This window comes from Haliotis asinina, unplaced genomic scaffold (assembly GCF_037392515.1).
Source record: "Haliotis asinina isolate JCU_RB_2024 unplaced genomic scaffold, JCU_Hal_asi_v2 scaffold_39, whole genome shotgun sequence".
NCBI lineage: Eukaryota > Metazoa > Mollusca > Gastropoda > Lepetellida > Haliotidae > Haliotis > Haliotis asinina.
Genome location: NW_027133911.1, coordinates 65264 through 80851, shown reverse-complemented (window position 1 = coordinate 80851; position 15588 = coordinate 65264). Strand labels below are relative to the sequence as shown.

At 40.4% G+C, this 15588-nt stretch overlaps 1 long non-coding RNA gene across 1 annotated transcript in view; it reads right to left on the bottom strand.

The window, feature by feature from the left end:
- LOC137270085 (uncharacterized) overlaps window positions 1-405 on the bottom strand; it is an 84211-nt gene extending 83806 nt beyond the window's left edge. Inside the window, exon 1 of the long non-coding RNA XR_010955095.1 lies at window positions 287-405. This is a non-coding gene — a long non-coding RNA (uncharacterized lncRNA). The remainder of the gene's footprint in view (window positions 1-286) is intronic.
- Window positions 406-15588: the final 15183 nt, after the last annotated feature.

Below are 15588 nucleotides of genomic sequence, written 5' to 3'. Positions count from 1 at the left end.
TCAAGTTCAAATATAAACAAATAACAAAATTCACATCGGATACACTTACGATGTATGTATGAAACACTTTTGATAGTTCAGAATTAGCTGTCATAATAATAACAAACACGGCCTTTTTCGCGAGAGGCGTTGAGATCAATCGCCTGCTGACGTTTGTCCCTGCCTCGCGCAACACTGGCAACAGTGGATGATGGCGCAGTCGCATGCCTGCTGTGCCATATCTCTCTAAAACGCAATCAGAACATAAATAAATATATCTGAAAGGTATAAACAGTTACAACACTACCTTATGCATCCACATGTTGTTAGGATGTCTCATGACATATCGCATTTTGTTCATGAACTTCAAAACTCGACGCTATCATTTCCAGCACGCTCTTCCTTGCCGCCATTTTCTTTTTCAAGAAAGGTCAAGGTCGTGATAGACGGCAAGCGTACCGCATAAAAAAATATGATTTTTCGTTTTTGTCACTGTGTTTCCATTAATATATATTCTAATTGGACGAATCGGGGTGAGAGTCATTTATCGTTTATTTTGGTTAGAATATATATGCTTTTTTTAAAGAAAAAAATGTTTATCATCATGAAAAAATGCATTAATTTCAAGCTTAGATCTATTTACTTTGAGAGCCTGTCAGGGATACACAGCACAATTAACATAATATTGAAAAAAACATATAAGGTGTTCATCATTTAAATATATAACTTATGGAATAATATTCTTGTAGTAGATTCAATAATATGCTATTATATCGGCAATGTTTATGAAAATCACTTCACCGGTATAGTCTGGCATGCGTAAAGACCCTGAACCAGTACAGTCCATGCCGGGTTGGAATATGTGCTGTAGCAAGTCTAGATAAGGAAGTCTTTGGGCTCCTCTTATACTGAATGAATAAAATGTTGGCACTCTTTATACACATATGAGGTTCGGGGTAGAATAGGCCGTGTAGGTACCCACAGGAGAAACACCCTCACACAGATGACAGACCCCCAGGTGACACACCCTCCCCAGACGGCAGATCCCCATAAGGTGACCCATCCTCCCGACCCGTGAAGATCCAAGTTAGAATAGGCCTTTACCAACCCATGCTTGCCATAAAAGGAGACTACTTGTCGTAGGAAGCGACTAAAGGGATCGGGTGGTCAGGCTCGCTAACTTGGTTCCCATTTGCGCAGATCGATGTTTATTCTGTTGATCACTGGATTGTTTGATTTAGACTCGATTATTTACAGACCGCCGACATATAATAATAGCTGGAATATTGCCGAGTGCACTCATTTCATAGACTTAATGTTAGTCTAACCATGGTATAATCACAGGGACTTGTATCGCATAGAAATAGCGCTTGAAAGACATGTATGTGTATAGACCCTACCCTAGTACTATATTAAAGGATCCCAGGTAGCATGCCATCATCGGGCCGACGTCGGCTGATGGTCGACACCGTCGGCTAATATCGGCATCGTTGAACAGCGCTGATACATGTAAATTCAGGAAAATATTCCCAATAGTGACAATCTGAAAATTTTAGTGTTCATTGGAAATCCAGAGTCTGTAAGTCATAGGTAACAGTTACCTGACGCTAAAAATTGAAAAAAAAAAAAAATTAATCTTACGCTAAACTAAAACCTTCTCTTTGAGCACGTGACAGTCACATGACATATTCTGTCGTCTGCTTGTTTGCACTGACAATTTCCGGTAGCATGGGGAAGAATAGTGAATTTTCAAAGGTCGTCTAAGATTTAATCGTAGCGAAGTTCCAACAGCACAAAAATACAGTGAAATATCTAGTGATCCTTGTCTACCCAGGAATACGATTTCGAGAACGTGGAAGCACAGAAAATCGGCGTAGAAATGGACATCGCCGATCGCTTACCGAGACACTCGCCGACTTTTAAAGTTAGTGAAAAGCAGTCGCATTTCTCCATTATCAGAAATTACCTCAGCATTTAACCATAATAGGGTAAGAATTGTCTCCAAGCGTACAATTCAAAGGGAATTATTCGAATATGATTATCACAGACGTATCGTTCGAAAGAACATCAGGATTAGTGAAGTGAATGTGAAAAACCGTCTCACTTGGGCCAGAGGAAAAGTTCGATGGCGAGTTAATGAAGAGCGTCATATTCAGTGATGAATGTAAAATAGTTATTGGAGAAAATAACCGTGTGTATGTGTGGAGAAGACCAGGTTAAGGACACTAACTGTTGTGGAAGGTAACATAAATACTCAGAAATACACTGATAGTCTTGACTCACACTCACAGTTATGGCCCGTTATTGTCCGCCATTTCCCGAATGGAAATCATATATTTCAAATTGACAATGCTTCTGTGCACAGACCCCTATCGTACCAGAATGTAAACAAAGAAATGACAGCAATGGCATGTTGTGGCCAGCACAGTCTCCAGTAAAATATCATACATATAAACAACACCCATCCTTTAGTCTTGAACCGTTGAACACTTTGTGTTCTGATCACAGCTTCATGTAGGGCTCCAGATAAATATACATAAATATTTATATATAAAGTGCAGTGTTCACGAATAGTGTCTGACCCTCTGACAAATCTGGCAGAAGTTATCAACTTGCTGGCCCCAGTGTCTGACTGAATATATCACAATAACTTTGTCTGAAGTTGTTATTTGTGGCATGTGACACTTGTTCAGTGTCTATAAATTTATGTTTATAATGTTTGTCATTATATAATGTTAATAATTTGAATGCCAATTTTGAGAAATGTTAAATCTTAAATGTTTGTTTAACTTTATTCTGTGGGTCCTGTGAATTTTCAGTGGGTCAGACAGACATCTGAAACTTTCAGGACCGAACTGTTACTTTGAAACACCATTCGTAAACACTGAAAGTGTTGAATGGAATTTAATGGAATATCTAAGTATCTATAATATTGTCTTTTGTATCTGCTACCTTTTCCAAATGACTTCCTACATAGCATAATTTTTTGTCTGTACATATGCCAATATGTCCCTTAACCTGAGCCCGGTTTCAGTGATGAACAGGCTAAATACAACTTTGGAGTTTCATTTCAATGTGCTAAATACAAGCAAATATTCATTTTCATCATCACTGTGAAACGTCTTTATTAGACTTTTCAGTGGGCAATGAACATAAGTCATTTGTGATACGTTTTGAGTGAGAGTTACGAGTATGTAATGTATTTTGGGAGTTTGTGAAACCATTATCTATGTTCACTGAAATCAAAATTTGTTTCCTGGAATTTTAACACAGTGTTAACACAATCGGTCATTTGTGTCTTAACCATAACATTAATGCCAACAGCACCCAACATGATACATTATAATGTAAAGTTGTAGCTGGCAACCTTAAAAAGGGGTAAAATTAGCATGAATATACAACAGTGTAACCTGTGACAATTTTATGTGCCTGTAATGGATTTAACAATGTAGTTTTTAACAATTATTCTTGTCATCCACCCGTGTCGTGACTGCCTCATTCAGAGCTGAAAGAAATCCTTGAATACCAGCTACTGGTAAAGTGATGCCTGCAGACATCAAGACCACTTATAAGTGGTTCACCACCACGAAGAAGTGCAGTGAGCAAAAATATAATTAATACAGTAGGTAATGGGTTGGAAAAAAGAATGCCGACGTTGAGCCGATGCAGGGCCGATAAAGAATGCCGACGTTGGGCCGATGCAGGGCCGAAGTTGGGCCAATGAAGTATGACGACGTTGGACCAACGTCGATCCGATGAGCAAAACTTCATCGGTTCGATGCAGTTGGCCGATGTCGGGCCGATGATGTACACGACATCGGTCTGATGTCGGTTCGATGCTGGCTTGCTACCTGGGATAGTACTAGGGTAGGGTCTATACACCTATATGTCTTTCGAATGCCGTCTGTTACAAGTCCCTGTGGGTATAATATCAGACCTTTGCACAGGTCGTTAGTAGCAGAGAAATCTGTCTCGGGCATAACTAACCTTCGACAAGGCGGCCTGAAGCAGGTGACGTCAAATATGTAAACATGACGTCATTAGCTTTGTCCTCGCATCTAGTAAACGTGGCAGTGACTCCGCGCAGACGTCAAAAATCTGTCATGTCTGGGATGTTTTAGAAAACTTGCTTTCTACAGGGTGACTGTTTCAATGGCTGGTTTTGGATATACCATCGATTCCTTTTAGTGAAATCTACGAGTTTTTAAATTTGCAAATTTGACCTTAAACACAACTGGATTCTGCAGTAGTGTATGTAGAAAAAGGAATACCTGCCATGTTGCGAAACTTTATAATGGCGGCCGGGTGCTGATGAAGAGCAAGATGAACAGGCATCAGAATGTCAACTGAAAATTTATTGACCTTAAACATGAATCACTGGACGCTATCACTGGATTGTCTGGTTCGGAGTAAACATTCCTCAGAAATATATACATACAGTGTCTCATGTCGACGTTACAGCCTTGTGGACCAACATTGTTTCACATGTTAAAAGCATATAGGATATTGAATATTTAAAAAAAAACAGCAAGAAAATGAAGAAAAAAAACAGAACTAAAGTATAATTCACGATGTATTGATGATCTCTGATGTGATTTTTTTTCAGCAAATTTGATTTTTGTGTTGGCGTTTCTGCAATATGGTGTTTTATCGATGAAGATAAAATATTTCATGGGGCTGGACACGGTATGGGTCAAGTGACTACATGTGTACTTGATGGAAACACAATGTTTACAGCTTGAAGATCTACAGAACACTGTAATCAATGTACAAATGTATTGGACTGGGGGGTCTTTGCTTTGACTGGACAGCTACAGGGTGTGAAAGGACGGGGTGGTGAAGTGGCAATGTTTCAGTCAAGACGTTTGTCAGGAGATTCTATTTTTTTGTTACAATGCCTAAATTTTGAGAACGTTCATCATGTCAAGTGTATAAAAATAACTATTAAGATTGAGCACAATCATACAAATTGTGTAAGTTCTAAAATTTATTCTATAGTCCTCATTTTTCATCAAGCATTTTATCTTTACACACTTCAGTGACACGCACTAACGAGACCGGGTGGTCAGACTCGCTGACTTGGTTGACAGGTGTCACCGTATCCCAGTTGCGAAGATCGATGCTTAGGCTGTTGATCACTGGATTGTCTGCTCCAGACTGGATTATTTACAGGCCGTCCCCAACATTGTTGGAATATTGCTGAGTGCGGCGTAATACTAAACTCACTCACTCACTCAGTGACATACACCTTCTGAAACTCTGGTGTTCAGCTTGCACCACAACATTCGTAATAAGAGTAATGCTTGAATGACCAGGCAACATTACCAGTGGCTTACCAACCTTGTCGGTTGCAGGTCTATGTTGTGACCACCAGACCTTCAAACATGTATAATCTGCAGTGGTAGACATCTTAAACATAAATCCCGCACTCTGCTGCCGTACTACAAGAAAGTGGGGCCACAGAGAAGCAGCGTAGGGCGGCAGCAGTTAAAAAAATCCTGCCCTCTTATATTTTTGGAAGTAACGCTCAGAGGCAACACGCAACTGCTAAAAATTAAAATAAGAGTGATTGTTTGCTGCTTGCTGTCCCGTCGCATTGGGAAATTCCCTCTGTGTAACATCCCTTCTAAACCACTAAAGTTTGCTTGTTGTTTACTCGGAATTCAGCAATTATTCAGCTTTATGGTGGTGTTGTACAATCGAGTCTGGACCAGACAATCCAATGACCAACGTTATGTGCATCAACCTAGACTGCTTCAATGTCATTTGAAAACTGTGTGATTGCTGCAGAGATGCAGCCTTAAGCTCGTTGTTCAGCGGCGTACCCAAGTCAGCGAGCGAGAACACACGACCTGTTTGCCGCCTCCATGACCAACATTGGCTGCTTAAAGATCAATTCTTTCCGTTGTCTTCACGGACCGATACTACTAAATATAATCAGCTTGGATTAAATGTGCAGTTTTAGCGAGTCTGTGAATTTATCGTCTACTAAACTAACTAAATAATATGGAATAAATACTAGCTAATAAAGAGACTTTGTTCATTTTCAAAAACTGTAGCGATCTAGACTTGTCATATATTACAGACTTGCATGAGTTTTCGTGGATATATTTGTTTGAGGACATGTCACTTACATTCATCAATTGCTACGAACTGTCCAAGTTTTATACCTGATTGAGGCCGGCCCAACAGAGGTATCGGAACCAAACAGCTTTCGGCGCTTGTCTACAGTCTGTCCAAGTTCTATAAACTGGCTAATTTCAGTCTCAACATGGGAGTTCTCGTTCGCCCTGAGTAGGAGAGACAGTGCTTCACGTGACTGAAATTGACACGACATCGAGGCAGACGGCATTGGAGAGACAAAGCCTTGAATTGAATGCTGGTGTGGTCGGAGTTCAACGCATTCAGCCGCAGAAATGGGGTACAGTTGTACACATTGTACTCTCCCCATTGTATACTCTGGCAATCACTTCAAGAATTATCAAACTTTCGAATCCTCACTGTCTTACAACCCTGCAAAGTGCCCATATATTGTTGTTGAGCTTTGAATGAGTAAGGAAGAATGAAATATTTAAACATGACCACAACAAAATCTGATCAAATCCGACCAAGCTTGGAGCTCAGTAATCTAATAAAACTATGCAGGTCGTGGTAAGCAATAGTCTAATTATACAATCAACAGCGTCAGCATCGATCGACGCAACTGGCATACGATGACGTGTCAACCAAGCCAGCGAGCCTGACCATCCGACACTTTTCTATAAAATATAAACATTTTTATCGTTGGCATTCATGTATTTAGAGAATATGTTTTGAGCAAACGAATGAGTGAGTGAACATTTAAAGTGATTTTTCAGAATATGAAACCTATACAGACTAATAAGAGACACAATCTTCAACGATGTGAGGATGTGAAAACATGTCAATAAAGGAATATCACAACTGAATATCACAACTGCAGATACACTGAAACTTGCAACGAATAATTACGTCATATTCAACATGCAGGTTCGCTGGGTTTGGTTAACGTATGTTCAACATTTATTATGGAATAAGCAAGACATGACCTTAATAAAGCCGATGTGACCACTGTGTGAGTAAGCTATTTCTGTTAATATGCAATGTGACGAGAGTCATAGAACAAAACTTAAACTCACTCACTCACTCACTCAGCACTACAAAATGTCATCGAGCATCGGACCTGACCATACCTTAATCACCTTTTATCATAACACAGATCTCCACGGGGAGACCCAGTAGTTTATAGACACATGCATCTCAGTCTTAGAGCTTAGGCGTCCATTTGACGTGGCAATATAACGCTACACATCTGTACCAATAGACGCAAAGCATGCCCAGTCAAACAAATTCAACGTCCGCCTATCTACGTCATTTCATAACTTTCATATCAAACTAACATACTGAATTTGGGGCCCCATCCAGCGGCCTTGTGTAAATATTGAGTATGGACCAGATATTCCAGTGATCAACACCACGATAACGTCACTAAGCCTCTTGATTCATTTGGGAGCCTCTGACGCAGAACTTCCAGCACAAGGGAGAAAACAGCTTGAGACGCCGTGGCCCCCCTCCACGATCGGGTTTTCAAGCCCTCTGAAGCCAATGCATGTTGCAAATTCACGTCTAAGAAAAGTAACTGACACTGACATATTCATACCTATTTGTGTGATTTTAACGGAGTGTGATATTAGTAATAAAAGCCAGAGTTTCAAGGTAAATGCGCGTCAGAAGGCTTTACTTCTCCCGGGACCTCTACAGATCACGGGTGCATGCAACTGCATGGTGGACGAAAAGTACAGTCACACCCACTCACCCAACATTTCACCATAATCCAACAAGTTATCTATGCAATGTTCGTGTCGTCTGTAAGTGTTCTAGAACGGACCAGACAACCCAGTGATTAGCATCTTGACCATCGATCTAACCAATTATTCAACTATGATACATTTATTTACCCGCCACTTATAACAGCCAAATATCCCCAGGCACCTAAATTCGAAACTGGAACAGTCAAGGATTACCATTTGTAAAAACATTTTGGTGAAATAGTTTCAGTGTTTTCCACCATTTAGCCAAAGATTCATTCATGTCATATACGGTCGAACCCCGTTTACTCGGACCCCACATATCCGGAAACCCCGCCTTCCGGACGATTTTGATGTGAAACGAAACTTACGTTCATTAATTGTACTCGCCTAACCGGACCCCGCGCTTCCGGACCCGGACGGCGAATTTTCAACCCATTCCTATACATTTCCATTGAAAAAAGATCCAGTTATCCGGACGGAAAGATCTGTGCAACGTGCATGTGTATGTGTAACGTTTACCGCACAACTATTTGATTTCATTCGTAATCTATCGATAGGGAATTGATGTGAATTGGTTAATTAGCCATTAAAACACTAGGGACGCGTGTCCCGCGGGTTCTTCATTAGGATTTGGCGGGTGTGAGAACATCTCATCAGTAACGAAAACACATGTCGGATTAAGGTAAACTACACTGTAATTGTACTGTATGTAACGCTTATAAATCGACCCCTCCTATCTGTCGCGATGCAAGTTAAAAATAGCCTCCCACATGATCTAAGTCATGTGATCCCGTCCGGAAGTTTACTTTCTGCAGACAGCATAAGTTCGACGCGATTCCATATGTTCTTAGTGCATTTAAAATTTAAAAAAAAGAATATGCAATTGGCAAAATAGAGACTTTTTGTCATCGATTTACGTATTTCATCTAACTTACCAACTGCAGCTCCACACACTACATTATTACGTCCGAGATAAAACGTCCGGATAAACGGGGTTCGACTTACAGCGATTATCACATCCAGTTATATGAATAAACCTGTGTCAAACAACCTTTGATTAAAATCGTTTCTAAATGTACCCACTGACGTTGTTTTCACACTCGTTCTCCAGACATCCATCTGTACTTCCAGAAAAGAGAAGTAGCCTCGTGGTAAAAGGGTTCGCTCCTCACATAGAAAACCCGAGTGTGTTCCATTCCTATATGGCTACAATGTGTACATAAAGCCAAAAGACTCTCTTCGTTTTCAGAAAAGGCAGTAATCTAGAATTGCCACACATTATATGGTTTTGTATGGGCTTTCTTGGCTAGGCTTGATCCCAGGCCTAACGATTTAATTAACGCATTACTGACGCGCATTCTCAAAGTTTCGATACCATCAGAACCAAACATCTTGAGACGTGTATCTACAGTCTGTCCAAGTGTTATAACCTGGCTAAGGCCGCTTCGTCATAAGCTTCTCGTCCCCCGTGAGTGGGAGAGACTGTGTCGCACGAAATGGTCGTGGTTGAAACTGACGCGACAAGGTGGAACATACAGCATAAGAGAGTCGATACTCACAAAGACTATCTCGAGCCTGACGCTGAACTGGAAGGAGTGACTTTGAATATCACTGTACACGGGCAATCGGGTTTGGAAGGCTATATAAACTTTCGAATCCACATTCTGTCATACCACTGCAGCGGCTGTGTTTTCAATCTGACAAATGTTAGAAATTTTATTGAGCTTAAATACAATATTTTTAGACAAATTGAAATAATTAAACAATGGATAAAATAATGTACAAAGAAACTAGATGTAATTTAAACAGTATATTAAATTTATGAATAAGAACCGCATGACAGATGAAACTCAGTCAGCCACCGGGGTGGGGAATACTCGCCCAGTATGTCACTCTGATTTCAAATCAACATCTATAAAGGATCTATGAATTAGCGTAAGTTCTTGTTTATTTAGAAGTTTTGGAAGGAAACAATATTGACTATTAAGTTTTGATGTATGTAGCTAAAAACTCTATCAATCGAAAGGTTTAATTTTGTAGAAAACATTTGTCATGTTTAGTTTCAATATCATATGAAAAAGGCACAGGGTTGTACATGATACTGAATCACGTTCAATCACTTCCGACCACCGTGAACCACGTCCCATGTACGGAGAGTGCAAGCTTCGACTCACAGTCCCCGAATCGCATTATTTCCTATTTTCCTATTCTCTGCTAGATACCTAAACGAAGCGAGTAAATATTTCCTCTCATCTCGCTTGGGCTCCGGTTCAGTTTAAATATAATCGTATATTTTGTTATACTGATTCAGCCTGTTCTCCTGCCCCCAATACTTCTGCTGCCTTCAAGCTTTGGTGGCGTTCAGAGTGTCAAAGTGGTCACAGTGTTCGCTCACCACGCGGAAGGTTCGATTCCCACAATGGTTACGTTGTATGAAGCTTCTCCAGTGACCTACGCCGTGATGTTGCTAGAATATTATCAAAAGCGGTGTAAAACCCAACTCACTCACTCACTCACTCACTCACTGACGCTGCTTCATGCATGATTCGACCCGTGAAGGTCCGCTGTGGAATAGCCCTTCAGCAACCCATGCTTTCTATAAAAAGCGACTATACTTGTGGTAAGAGGCGACTAACGGGAGGTCAAATTCACTGACTTGGTTGACACGTCATCGGTTCCCACTTGCGCAGATCGATGCTCATGATGGTGATCACCGGATTGCCTGGTCCAGACTCGATTATTCTCAGATCTCCACCATATAGTTGGAATATTGCTGATTGCAGCATAGAACTAAACTCACTCACTCACTCCTACATGATTCCCAATAGGATTAACGTCATCACTTTGGCCCCCATTGGCTGTATGCAGAGCTAAGTAATACTTTTAAAGAAAGCTGTAATCGAGTAATTAGAAAACTAGTTCATGTTACATACGTCATGTAAGCTGGCCTCAGGGAGACAATGTTGTTTACTTTAACGCCCAGAGTGGAAATGCCATGAATAATCTCAGTAACATCACACTAAATTCAATACAATTCAAATATTCAAAATTTTGTCAAATATTTTGCTTAGAACTTTAAGAAAAGCATTATTTGATACGCAAGGAAAAGTCTCAAGACCCCTTGTGCACTATAACGTGTTAACATTTTCATGAAACATTTCGTTTTGATTGCAGTTTTTTCAAAAAACATTTTCCATTGTCTAAAATATTCTGTTTACACTAAGTTTGTAAAATTGTTCTGTTTAAAGTGAGAGTGATCTTTGGCAGGTGTCAGTACAAGTTGCTTTATAGATTTTGTTGCGATTCTTTCACTTTTAGGGCGGTGGGGTAGCCCAATGGTTCGTCACACTGAAGACCCGGGTTCGATTCCTCACATGGGTACAATGAGTGAAGCCCATTTCCGATGTCCACCGTCATGATATTGCTGGAATATTGCTAAAACCGGCCTAAAACCATACTCACTTACTTTGACTGTTGTTCTACGCTGCACCCAGCTAAATTCAAGCTACATGTGATGGTGGTTTGTAGATAATCAAGTATGGACCAGACAGGACTGCCATCATGTGAAGCCAGCAAATTACAACTGCTGACTGACTATACATTTATAACAACACCACACATTGATTAAAATAAATAAATTCCATACCTTGTGGCCACAACATGTTACCTATTTCCAAGTTCCTGGCTGGTCTGCATAACTGTCGACCGGATGCCTCTTTGTAGGTCATCTCCATGGAGACGTCTCGATGGCTCAAAAGTCCCCTCAGCTTGGGTTATGGCGGGATATTTATTTGCGACATGTTATAGCCCCCTGCGGTATTTATTTAATAATTTACATAGATAGTATATAAAATAAACTTGAATAAACTTTGCAATAACTAACATATGGAAATAAATGAAATGTTGTAAGGAATCTGATATTAAGAGAGTACAAAAGCACAGCAGATGTGTCTACTTCAGAATCAAGTGAAGCGCAATAGGTCTGTGTGATGTTTTGATACCAGTTGGCCTGCCTTCAGAGTCCCTGACCAAATACGCACTCTGTCTCTTTTTGTTCCACACTGTTCTTACAAGTTCCTAATTTCACATCCGGTCCATATGCTTAACTATCATGCTGCAATATTGTTGTGCATATGCCCCGTCTGTGTTCCAATGGCGACAGACATCGTACTTGCCTTTATAATTATTGTTATGGTTGTGTAAGGCTTCAGTGTAGTGTTTTAAACATTATGGAATTAAAGAGGTTATTTTTATACTTTCATTTTTAATTCTGAGGATTACGGTCATGTTTAATTTGTAAGGCGGGGTTGTCCCATTGTAGTAGGAGCTATTTTATATTTTCTGTTTGATATTTTATCACCGTTTACATTTATGTTTCGTTCTATAAATGTGCTGTCACAAAACCTTTCATTCAATACGAGAATGGTAAGGAAAATTGTGTTCTTGTTTTGTTATCTTTCTGCGAGTTGTTTGTTACAAAATATATCTTAACAGATTTGGGGCCATTCCTTTCATCAAATTACGCATTCTTGATCTTGTTTCTTTTTGTGATGTTGTGAAGTTTTCATTTTCTTTCGGGGGATTTGTGGTCTTGGAAAAGAACGTCGAGGAAGTTAGGTTTCCTAACATGTGGCGGCCCAACTCCCAGTGGTTGATGAAGCCCTCCACTCCACTCCACTCCACTACCCGTGCTCTCCCCGAACTCCCACCGCATCTCCGCACCAGCACTTATCCCCGTCTTGGTCACCATCCAGAACCTCGGCCGTTCCTCACCCGTCCTCCCCACTACCCGGGTTAACTTACGGTTAGCGCTATCCCTAGAGTAGTTTATGGTAGCCCCTAAATTTGAGTTAGGGTCGATCAGATCGCCCTGTTCATTTCTATGGTCATCTAAAACAAGTGCCCACAAACCTTGAGCGCCCGCCACGTGAATAAACCGATAAGTTAAATTCAGCCTGTCCTATTCCTCCAATCTCCCATCAACGGTTGCCCTCGGAATTAGCTGGCCTAAGTACTCAGTCACCCTTCCCCACCTTTTATAATTCTGGAATTTGGGGAGGCAAAAAGACAGGGCAGATAACCGAAAACAGAATTTCTTCGTTTTAGGCCTAACCGAGCACCTGTCACAATGCACAGCTTGACTGCATGGATTTTCTGCCAGACGCAACAGGGGTGTTTGGAACACTGTTATCACGGTTCGGGAACAGCATTTCCTATCTATCAACTTCCAGGGATGTATAATGTAAGAATTTAAAACTATTTCACATGACAGCATCTTTTATACTTACAAATGTAGACGATCCGCGAGGAGTAACATGCAGAAACATAAGAGATGACTTGGGAACATATTTTAGAAACAACGAGCATGGCGTTCAAACGCAGCCATATACGTGATCACTTGTGAGGCCCTGCAGGGAACAAACATTTACAGTGAGTGAGTGAGTTTAGTTTTACGCCGCACTCAGCAATATCCCAGCTATATGGCGGCGATCTGTAAATAATTGAACCTGGACCAGACAATCCAGTGACCAACAACATGAGCATCGATCTGCGCAGTTGGGATCCCGTTAGTCGCCTCTCACGACAAGCATAGTCGCCGTTTATGGCAAGCATGGGTTGCTGAAGGCCTATTCTACCCCAAGACCTTTAAAAGACATTTAAAATAAATATTCATTTGAAATGGGGTACTTTATGTTACATTATGGAATATTCTTTACTTATCATTACAATGACCTTGTACAAATGAACTGATAATACAAACGGACTTTGTTGTGTGAATGGCCATTTGATAACAATCTGACATTAATGAATTTAAAGTGGACGAGGAGAAATCTATAAATAAACAACTGTTTTATTATTAATAATAAATTTGTATATCCACAGAAGGCCCCTCCTTGTTCACAACACCAACTTCTAAATGCCACTCTGTATTCAGTATCCAACAACTAACAACTGACTGATGCGAGAGATCAATAAACAGTAAGCTGATTCCTTTAGAATGCTCTGCTGTCCTTATGTGAGCAAAATCAAAAAGAAACAGACAGCAATTGATCTTCAGTAACATAAGATAGTGGCTAAGGAAGACAAAGACGACTATCAGGTTGTCAGGTTCTCTGGCTTGGTTTACAAATGTCATCGGTTCCCAGTTACCCAAATCGATACTCATGCTGTTGATCACTGGATTGTCTGGTCCAGACTCGATTATTTACAGACCACCCATATAGCTGGAACGTTGCTGAGAGCAGCATGAAACTAAACTGGCACACTCACTAGTTCAGCCATACCAGACAATCCAGTGATGAGCATCATAAGCATCGATCTGTAGGAAGTATTGGGATACGATAACGTGCATCAGTCTAGTCAGCCGTTAGTCGCCTCTTCAGGCGTGGGTTGCTAAGGACCACTCCTAACCAGAGTCTTCACGGGTCATTGGAAATGACATTTTGATCCACGGATGAGGCAAAACAATTTACAGGCCCATTCCTACCATAAACAGTAAAGGAATGAATCTTAATACTGGAGATTCTGAGTAAAAGAATTACTGAAGCTATGAATAAACGGACATTGCTGACACAGTATTGTGAAAATATATTTTGTAAGTTGTAACACTAATGTTTATCTGTAAGTTTATAATTCCAGAGAATACCTGTAATCTGAAGCCACACAAACCACACTGAAGACACCCAGTAATTTAGATTTCCCCAAGCTAGCATGTATCTGGCCTAAGTCTATCTGAGTGAGTGAGTGAGTGAGTTTATTTTTTACGCTGTAGTCAGCAATGTTCTATCTTTACGGCAGTGTTGTCTTAATAATCAAATCTGGACCAGACAATCCTGTGATCAACATCATGAGCATCGATCTGCGCAATTGGGTAATGAACTTTGAAATGAATTTATGCATGCGTGCGTGCATGCGTGCATGCGTGCGTGCATACGTGCATGCCACTTTCGCCAAATATATAAGATGAAACATGTCCATGTGCTACAGGCGAGTGCTTTACCATGTTTCATGAATAATGGAATTCTAATTAAATAGGCACAGAGATGAATGAGAGCAGATTATGAAATACTTCTTCTTCTCCACAACATATGATGGAAGGGACAACAGCCCTGCCTTCATACAGTATTTGTCAGGATCAATCTGGGCTAACCAGCTGATCCAACCAGCACCTTAAACACTAATCTTCCACGAATATCCCCTTGTGACGTATCGTCTCCAGTGCAGTAATTTTTGTCTATGTATACATATACAACAAAGATTAATTTTGACAATGGAACAGATTCACTTAATCAATACTCATAATGAGGTAATCTCTTTATGATGAGCAGAACTTCTGCTGGGAAACATGCATGACCGACATGTAGGACCGAGGAGTAAGATGGGAAATTCACTTACACTTAAGAAAAAAACATTCTAACAACAGAATGGTTGAAGTGAAGTGTGGTACATGACAATGCTGATTTTAATAATAACCCCAAACCTTCATTAGCTTAATGATAGATTAATGAAGGAATTTGTTCATAAAGGGCTTCATGCAACTGAAGATAATGAATTATTAACTAATCATAGTAAAACTGACGATTAAAGCTTCATTATAGTTTGATATAATCGGGTCCAGGGGTGTCAGAAATGGAGACTGCTGCTAGTGTAAGAGGCTACCAACGGATCGGGTGGTCAGACTCGCTGACTTGACTGACACATGTCATCGTATCCCAGTATGTGTAGATCGAGGCCCATATCCTCAAAAACTGGATTATTTGGTACAGACATAATTATTTAT